Source organism: Nothoprocta perdicaria, unplaced genomic scaffold (genome assembly GCF_003342845.1).
Source record: "Nothoprocta perdicaria isolate Ctin4 unplaced genomic scaffold, notPer1 scaffold_82, whole genome shotgun sequence".
NCBI classification, from domain to species: Eukaryota; Metazoa; Chordata; class Aves; order Tinamiformes; family Tinamidae; genus Nothoprocta; species Nothoprocta perdicaria.
Window position 1 is genome coordinate 951085 of NW_020456110.1, and position 9901 is coordinate 960985.

At 38.3% G+C, this 9901-nt stretch overlaps 1 protein-coding gene across 3 annotated transcripts in view; it reads left to right on the top strand.

Moving 5' to 3' along the window:
- Nucleotides 1–9901, top strand: part of PCSK5 (proprotein convertase subtilisin/kexin type 5) — a 234316-nt gene that overhangs the window by 135991 nt on the left and 88424 nt on the right. The window lies entirely within an intron of this gene.

Genomic DNA, 9901 nt, shown 5'->3' on the forward strand with positions numbered 1-9901 from the left:
TGATGACACAAGGTAGGGGAAACTGGACCTCGAATTCATACAATGTTTTATTTCAGCATGGTTTGGTTTCTGATTCCCATTCATTCTTGCTGTCTTCAATCTGGATTGCATCTAAAAAAAAAGTGGAAATTATTTCTGGGTCCAGTTCTCTTTTCGTGAAATTTCTGCTGAAATTTCTGCTGAAGAATGCAGTACTTTTTTAAGATCAGCATAAGTATTGATTTGAAGTCTTTTGTGTGAGAATCTCTTGAAACCAGAATATAACATATAAGAACCATCAAATCTTTTCCCTGGTTTCACTTTAACACTGAAACCCAACTTTAATCTATTCCAGATCAAGGCAAGCTTCCACAGAGCATCTTTAATATATCATTCTGACCTATGACATTTCTGCTGCAACTGAATAGAAACCAAAAAAATAAAAAACTTTCATTTTTGGATCCAAACCAGATTCTAACTATAGAGGATAGGTTTAGAAATGGGTATTTGACTCCAAGCCCCTCACAACTTGAAGGTTTTGACATACACAAGATTGGTTTTACCCTTTTACAAAAATCACATACCAACATGCAGAAATGTATAGAGTAAGACACAGATACTTCTTTAGTCACTACAGTGTCTGTGACTATGAATGGCTCTATATTTTGGCATGAGTTTGTGGCTGTATTATCATTTTATTGGAGTGATCTGAAATTCAAACAGTAGTTTTAAAGTAGCATCAAATGGATTTTTTTTTTGCTCATCTCACTCACAAAATTCTATCTTCTTGTGTATTTCCACTTGTTTTCTAAGAGAGACAAGCACCCTGTAGTGCATTTCACAGCATCTGTCACTCTAGCAGAGACGGTGTCGCCCTCACCACAGCAGTAGCAGCATCRGTGGCAGGACCTGCACTGTTCCACCACTGCAGCCAGCTTGATCTGAATCCTGCGAGTCAACTGTTTTAATATTTGTTGTGGCAGAGAGAGGGCAGGGAAAAGAAGTGAGAAAGGTTTCTCCACTCCCTGTGCAAATTCAGGAACATGGGAAAGCTCAGCTGTGAGATCGGAAGTCCGGAAACACAACCTGACCTGGCGGAGCTCTGCCATGGTGGACTGAAAAGCAGGGAGACAAACTAAGTGCTCCAGCCTCTGTGGAGCTCAGGAATCAACTTTAACCCAGATAAAAGCATGAGTTTTAACTAAATTATTTTGGCAACTTAGTGTGAGCAAATGGTTCCAATAAAAATTCAGCCCTCTTTAAACCTCTGTTGGTTTTGGAAGAAGGAGTAGCAAAAGATTTAGATTAAATCACGATATCCAAACCTGAACTCAGAAGGGGGTTTGCACACCACTGCTGGCGAGACTGAAACAGTATTTTACTATTGCACGTGGCAATATTTAGTATAATATTACACTATTATCCTTCACAGTTGCCAAGAGTAACAATTAAAGTACAGTTTTTCATAGATGAATTACTCCGATCAGACTGATTTCCTTAAGGAATTATATCATAATTTTGTTGATGGCAAGATCCATCATTCTTCYAAGGCATGTCCATAACAACAGAAGAGTGGGGAAGATTGTCTTAAAAATTAACTAAAACAAAGAATGTCTCAAGAAACACTGTCCCTTTCTTCCATGCATGATGGAGGGGAAAAAAAAAAAAAAAAAAGGAAGAAAAAAAGAGAAAAAGAGAAGAGAGAGACAACTTTCTTCCTTTAAAAATGAGAAGGATGAAAATAGCAAAAACTTTGAAGAACTTCTCACTCCACAAAGACTGGTAGTTGAAAGTGGGTCATCCTGTCTTTTCAGTGGGCTGTTTGCTGGGCTGCATCCCAACTCCAAGCCTTGCTAGTCACCTGCAGCATTTCTTCCTTGCACAACATACCCAGACAGAGCTCATACACATCCTTTTTGGTTGCAAGATCTCCATCTTTTCCGTCTTCCATTGATAGAAAGAAAGATTAATTCATGAAAAGCACTTGATCCAGTCAGTGATTTGCCAAAGCAAAGGCAGTTGTCCATTTTCTGGCAAATACATCTTCTGGCAAATACAGAGCTTTCATTAGATGCATGTTAACAGGCAGGAATGGACAAGAGTTTTTATCACGTTAGTGTTTTTAGTTATTGTTGTAGTTATTGTTTTATAATCAGCCAGTAGACATCTTTACATAGGAACTTACTATCTGATACTCTGTTCTGGAAAGCTCATTTTGTGGTCAAGTCAGTTGTACCTAAAATTTTCCACTGGTAAAGAGATACATTACTGTCAGCTTTACCTCACAATCGGGGAGGTTTTTATAATTAAAGCAGTTAATTAACTGATGATATGGAGGAAAGCTGGAGAACATCCCTCCTCTTTTTCTGTGAAGATACCAGAGCTGTTGTTCTCTTTCTGCTGTGGCAGATCAGTATACAAGCGCTCTTTGTTCTGCCAATTGTTTGGTCAACAATAGAGCTCACCTTCCTGCCAACTAGTTTCTACACTGAAAGAAACCAAATGAAACACTTCAGTTTTAAGAACAATGATGAAATCATCTGAACAATTCTTTGTATGTAACTGAAGCTCCCCATACTGTCAAAGAAAGTTCTCTGGGGGAGCATACCATTTAGAGGGAATGGATACTGTTGGCTTGCTTTTTGATTTTAGAGAACAAATTTTGTTCTTCCTGGCTCAAAATATGGGTAGTATCACCCAAAACAGTGAAATAAAATGTCAGTTAAAGAGAAGTTGAAGAATTATTTTTTTTTTTTTCCATTTCAGGCCATTTCTAGGCATTAGTGGAGGCTTCTTCCTACAGAAGCTGAATGATGTGATTTGAAAAGCAGTAATAGACTAACAAAGCTAAATCTCTTCCTCTTTAAATTAGACAAAGTGTCACAGCTGGCTACATTAGGAGAGTTCTGGTGTTTTATCTTAACCTTAATGCTTTATGGCCTTTGAATATAATTCTGTAATTAAAGTGCTTAATAATAACTGGTGATTAGTCTTGATGTAAGCAGCTCATTGATGTAACCAGTTCTGCAAATAATGAAGAGTTGAGATTACCTCTGTTCCTGTAACCAGTCAACTTTAAATTGTTGTAAGGCAACTGTTAGCCAGGCACAAATTCAGAGACTCGTGTGAGAATCTACACAACAACATATATATTTCAGTTCATATATCACAACACCTTTCAAATTCCTGTCTTAGGGATTTTGGTTGATATATGCACACAGCACTTAGAGCCAATACCAAGTCCTATCCAGGTCCTATCCAGGCCATAGGTAGGGTGCATGGAACAAGTCCTGGCTATTGCAAGAACCCATTTGTGGGCAGTWACCTCACCCCTGTCACGTGAAATTGCATTGGTCTTTTTTTGTAAGAGGAGAGCAAACTATATGCTATGAATCCACAATTTTTTGTGACTGAAAAATGATGCTGGTATTTTCAGGAAGACAAACTGGAGAGCTTTCATTGTCTGAGGTTCAACCTGCTCAGAAACATCCCCAAACACAAACTGTCTCACAGGTGACTTGTTTTTCTTGCTCTCCCATGTGCTGTTGGTTGCATACAGTGTTTCCTCAGCAGGATGCCCCTAATGGCACGTCCTCCAGACACCTCCTCTCAGCAGCCCCTTGGCTTCACTGCCAAGACACAACACAGCTATTTCTGCACCTCCCAGGCAATCCTGTCAAGCCAGCTTTTGCTTCGAAATATACTAGTCCTTAAGACAAGCCTCTGTAGTGTCCCTGTCTACACTACTGGTGTAATGATACTTCAGGAGAATCCAGGCTTCTGGATCCACAGTCATGTTCACCAGACATTAAGCCTCAAGATTTTAAGATTGTGGGAATTACATTTATTGAGAAACAAATACATAACATGCCATTTTCAAATGCAAACCGCATAAACCAGAATGTTGCATGGGCATCTGAGAGCAATGGTGTAGAAAAGGAAAAAAGTCTTTGGAAAGACATTTCAGCCATATTTTACATTGCATGTGACCAAGTCTTCAACCTATGTGAATTTAAAGTCTTAAAGAGATACTGGCATCACTTGCCTAGCTAAGCATTAGCCTTATATTAACTGAAGCATGGGGTGGTATTCAGTTTAAAACCAGCAAGAAGCAAACAAGCTAAAATCAATAACAAGTCTAACAATGAGTAGAAGTGTCACCATGTCACTCCTCAGCACTGAGAGAGTATGTGTGATAGGAAAAGGTGTGCATTCTCAGGAATTTTGTATCCCTGCTTAAACATCATAGGGCTCACAGGATCTGATTATTACAGGTGCCATTGCTATAAGAAGAGAGAACAGAGGAAAAGTTTTTTTGGAAAGAAAGTTGAGAAAAACAAGCATTAAAAATACTTTTTTTAGTAGTCTAAATATATTGTGGCTTTTTATTTCGTAGTTGTTTCAGCCTTTCTCCATGGTTCTTGCTTTCTTTTCCAGCTGATAGCTGTGAATAATGTTTTTTAAATGTAATATTAAAATTGCATTAAGAAATTTTCAGTGTTTCGTATTTTAAACCCAAACAAATTGCCTGGTATCTGAACACTGCTAGCCTTGAGCAAGACCTGAAAAATCTCCGTGGGATTTGGGGAAGGTAGCTGAAAAATATATTGGATTCTGCAGCCTAAATCATTGTTGTTGGGGTTATTTTTCGTTTCCCTAGCACAAAATGATATCCACTCAACTTTGCTTTTGGTCGAAAGAGACATAAGATGAGAAATATATCTGTATAGTTCCAGAGATGGAGATGTACAGAGGAGAAGGAATGGCTCAGAGAAGTCGGGGAGGTGGCTCATTACTTCTCCCAGGCTCAAACCCTTCACTGTCAGGGCTTCTCATTACTCACCAGCTCTGCAGCCCTGTTCCCTGATGTCTCTAAAAAAGCAAGGAATGGAGCTGTGAATTTAAAATGGAATCTGAGGAGAAACTTCATACCTATGCTGGAATATTTAAAGAGAGGTAGACTGACATTTGTGCCGTAGTTGGTTGCTTTCCTATAGTTATATTGTGAGCCTAATAAACACTTGTTTTTTGTTTTTTTGTTTTTTGTTTTTTGTTTTTTGTTTTTTGTTTTTTATGCAATGTACAGTGTTTTACAGTGCAAATTATTTTTTTTCAAAAATAGCAAGCAAAAGGCTAAATTCAGATTAAATTTCTGTTACAATACTGCTGTGAATCTATGACCAGAACAGCAGACAAAGAATTTAAGAAGATAGTGCCTTTGCAGAACCACTGGCAGGCCTGTGTCCATCTGGCCCAGATACGAAACTATGCACAGCTGTAGTCTGCAATTCCAAGTTTTCCAGACATTGCCAACTAGATTGGCAACAATAACAGTGCATAGGCCACATGAATGATAACCTTTGACTTCTTATTTTAACAAGTAGGCCTTTGGCAAAAGTCTAGAAAGAAGTAGGGGAGAGGAGRAAAGGAAGGGGAGAAACAGTCTTGCCCTGTGGACACATAACCTCAGAGTCAAGCACTTAGTTAATGTGAAATGTAGTTTTCAAGTTTGGTGTGTTAAGCAAAGAAATACCAGGAACACTGAAGTAAAAAGTGAAAGATAAACTGATATAATTCTGCAAAACAGACGAATGCTTTGTATAGGGAGAATGAAAGCCATATTTTAGAATAAAAGCCTTTTATTCTAAAAGTAGTGCACTCGCAAGAAATGTTATAGGCCACTCTCATATACATTCATAGCAAGAGCTTCATGAATGTTTGTGCAGGGTGCAGTTGTATCTTTTTAAACAACTAGTGCTTGCCTTTGGGAACACAAAGCTTTTTGGTGCTATTGCATTGTTTTAATGCAGTAATTACAACACTGGCATTTTTTGATTGTTTGTTTGTTTTTGGAACATACTGATTTAGTGGGCGTAGGATTCAGGCCAGTTTGGAGGCAGTTCACACCATCTGCTACACGGTATTTTAGTCATCTGGACTGTCCTGGTAGAACCGAGAGCATCTAGGAGATTTCGGTTCCTGTTTAATGAATGGGAAGGATTGGTAGGACAATTGAGATCAGATGCCTGAAGTTGTGTATTGCCACTTCCCTCTGGAAAAATCAGCTCATGCAGAACAATAAGAGTGTTTCCATTAACTCAGTGAATGCAGAAATTCATCCTTAAGATCCGCTGCTGGTGTTATTGGTCCAGCTATCTGTGTGATCCTGGCCAATTATTCAACTTTGATTTGCCACAGGTTACTGATCTGTATCTACATTATAGCATTATACAGGGATAATGTAAAGCCTGTTTAGTTAATTAGTATTTCCTGTGCGTTGAGAAGAGGTTGCTGTAATTTCAGTTCTAAAAATTACCGTCATTAATGCTAAATAATTTGCAACACAGTTACAACTGTGGACACATCTGTGCATAGCCTTCCTCCGCTGAAATCTGCTGCAGCCCTGCTCTGAGTCAGGAATTAGTTTGAGCATGAATATCCCTCCGGAGCACAGGCACTTCCAAACAGGCACAGCTGCTGTGCAAGACCGAGCAAGAAGGATGTTTGGCACCGTGTATCTGCTACACCTGACAGCACAGAAATGGTATCTTGTGTCTCCTGCTAACGATCTGTCAGCGTTTCCTCTTACAGTTCCTTAACTCATCTGTCATCATCTGCGCTGCGATGAAGACTAGCAAACAGGCACTTGCCAAAAGGTGTTTTTATTTCTTGATAGGATAAAATGACTAGTACATTTGTCTACTTTTAAGTTAGTGGGGAACCCTAAATGCACATACAAGAGCMTATGTTTGCCCCTAAAAATGGAAAAGTCTGCTCTTAAAGAGGAAATAAGTACATTTTTACAGGAAATATTCTGCAGTGCAGCTGCTAAGTGGTTTGTTGTGATTTAAAGAAAAGATGCRAACTGCCATGTTTTCAAAAGGTCATTGTGCTTTTTGGTAAAATACAGTATCAAATGTCTATCAGTGAATTCAAAAACTTGGCTTCCACTGCCATAGGAGCTTCTTCACCAACTTTATTCTGGCAAACTTTAATCCCCTTTAAATACTCGTAATCCATGGATTTATTCAATTCACATAAGATGGCTCATTTTAAATGATATAAAGGAATGTCTTTAGTAGAGTCTTTATGGCTTACAGCCAAATCCCAGTGCAGCAAGAGAAGCAGCAGCTTTTCTCCATCACCAGCATCACCTTCAGTGGCAGTCAGGGCTTCTGTGACGATCCTGTCCTTCAGCCACAGAGATAAACCAAAATCAGCTGTGTTCTTTTTTTCAGCAAACTTCACTGCTTTCAGTGCTTTCAGTGACRTTGCTGGAAATACTCTTGTTTATAGAGCACGTAGATCTTGTGTGCTATGAGGATCTGGTTAACCTGGTTTGCACATATGAAATCTGGCTCTGTAAACACTGGGTGGTGATAACTCACTGGGTACTTGATGCGGGAAGCAGGACACTTGGCATGACAGAACTGATGCAGAAATTGCTGGGAGAGCAGTTGTTCCCTGAAGATTCCTATTTTGTTTTCATTGAATGGGAGCTTTTAGTCAGACAAAAACACTGCACATTCCAGAGAGGTGATTTTTTTTTTTTTTTTTTTTTTTTTTTTTTTTTTTTTTTTTTTGTCAGACACTTTGCTAGGTAAATCTGTGCTGCTATCATACTAGAGAAGTCATCTGTACTGACACAAGAATTGTTAATTGACATAAACACAGCTGGAAATGTTCAAAATATTCTGTTAGCATTAGAAATAGTAGTCCGTTAGTTTCTCATTGTGTAAATCATTCTCTGGTGCAATGTAAGAGTAAGAACTCARTTTTCTTCTGCCATTGCTGAATCTTGGAGATACTTGAAACTATATGGGGAGAGATGGTAGACTTATTGTTTGCTTTGACTTTAAGTAGAGAAATTTGTGTTTTGGTTCTGTCCAAAAATATAAATATATATAGATATTGCACTTAATATAAAAAGCATGAAGGAATTGGTTTGACAATAAGGAGTAAAAAAGAAAGTTCTTGCAAATTATTTGCCTTTATAGCAGTTACTTGCTTCAGAAATCGCATCCCTTTATCTGATCACAGGTTGGTACAAAACAGGAAACAGCTGAAACAAGATTAAAATCTCACTACAGATCAATGTTTTCTTAGTTAGAAACATGAAGAAAAAACAAAATGAAAACAGTTTAAGCAGTATGTCCTAGTAGCATTCCTTTTTCTGTCCCTTAATTTTCTTTAAACAATTSATGTTCCTATTTGTAACTAGAAGCATTGCAATATACCATACAAATGACAGAAACTAAAAGAATTAGAGCTCTATGTTTGGAAATGAACTGTCAAATGTAAAAGAAATATTGGTGTGGATGAATTGAAGTAGTTGCAGGATGGGAATCACTAAATCTTAAGATGTTTTCTTTTTAGCATGTTTGAAGGCCTTCAAATAAAACTGAAGCAAGTAATGACCATGATTGTTTCCCTAAGGGAAGAAATGTTAAAATATATTTTGAGAAGGACAAAAAAGCAAACAGAAAAAATGGAAAGGAAAGGATTTTCACTGCTGTTAAACAGATATTCTGGAGTCTCTGTCGGCAAGTACCCAGTTGCCAACACATTATCTGACATCAGTGTACAAAATCCAGGATCTGAAATAGTCCCACTGAGCATTAAAGACTATAGTTTTCATTCCCTAAAAGCTTTCCTCTGTTTATTCTGACCATAGTGTTAGCTATACTTACATATGATCACCCCTTCTCAATGAATGAGAACAAGTCTGTGGTTAGAAGCAAGCGCAGACCCAAATACTTAACAGAATTATACATTTTAAGTCCTTTGGTGCAGATGACCATAACCTTTAAAGACTTTCCAGATAAATACTTTTATTTCTGTCTACACATGCACACACACACACACATACACATACTCATGTACGTACACAGAGAAGCTGAGCTACAAAGCAGAATGACAGGAGACCAGTACAGAAATCCAGAGAAAAATCTGCTACTCGCATGTGTTACAGTCCTGCTAAACAGCATCTGAGAGAATAAAAATTTAAGGGGCATTTCAAACTCTTGTTTTGGAGCTCTCATTTTGAATGAGAGTGAGGCATAATCCTAAAATAGCATAAATGGGCAACCATAAAAATTTACATAGCGTACAGATACCTAGTTTAGCTGAGCTGTGTGTTCCTGGTTGGAAACACTGAAAGTACTGCAGCTTGTCTCTCCGACTGCTTGAGTATTTGTTATGTATACACAAAGTTATCACTTAAACTGGGTAATATTTGTATTTCCGTTGCAACTTTTAGAGAATGGAAKATGAAACTCAGTGAAACATGGAGGAGTCTGCAATGTATTTTGTTAGCAGAGCCAAGCAGCAAGGGAGGCTTAGCATCTAGCTATTGATGAGACATCCTGATGGTAGGAAATGAAAAATGCAGCATTGCAAATCGAGTCTAGCTGCACAGAGGCACTGGAAATGTTGTGTTTTCAGTGTCTGGGCCCAGTYCTTTTTGAGCCTGCATGATGTGGTGTTAGGCTTTATCAATACCAGCAGTTTGTATTTCTCTTAGTCAAGTCAAGTGGGATATATATTCCATCTTTAGATTTGGGGGTGGCTTTACATCCTCTTTGTGTATAAATAAGAAAGTTATTGAGTTTTCAATAGGAGTTTCAGACAAAAACAAAAGGATTAAGAGAAAGCTAGGGAAGTCTATACAGCAGCTGAGCAGGCCCTGATTTCATGCTGGGCTAATAGAGGAACTGCTCTAGGGATAAATAAATGGATTTTGGCCTCTGGAAATGTTATTTTCTCTAATGATAAGAAGAGCAAAGGGATCAGCTAAAACTCAATATTTACCTTGGGTTCCAGGAGGCCAGTTTTCCTCTGGAACTTGTCCTGGGTGTGTGAAGCTCCGCATCTGCCTGTGATTTTGCAGCACTAGGAGAGGGTCAGTGTGCAGCAATAGGAG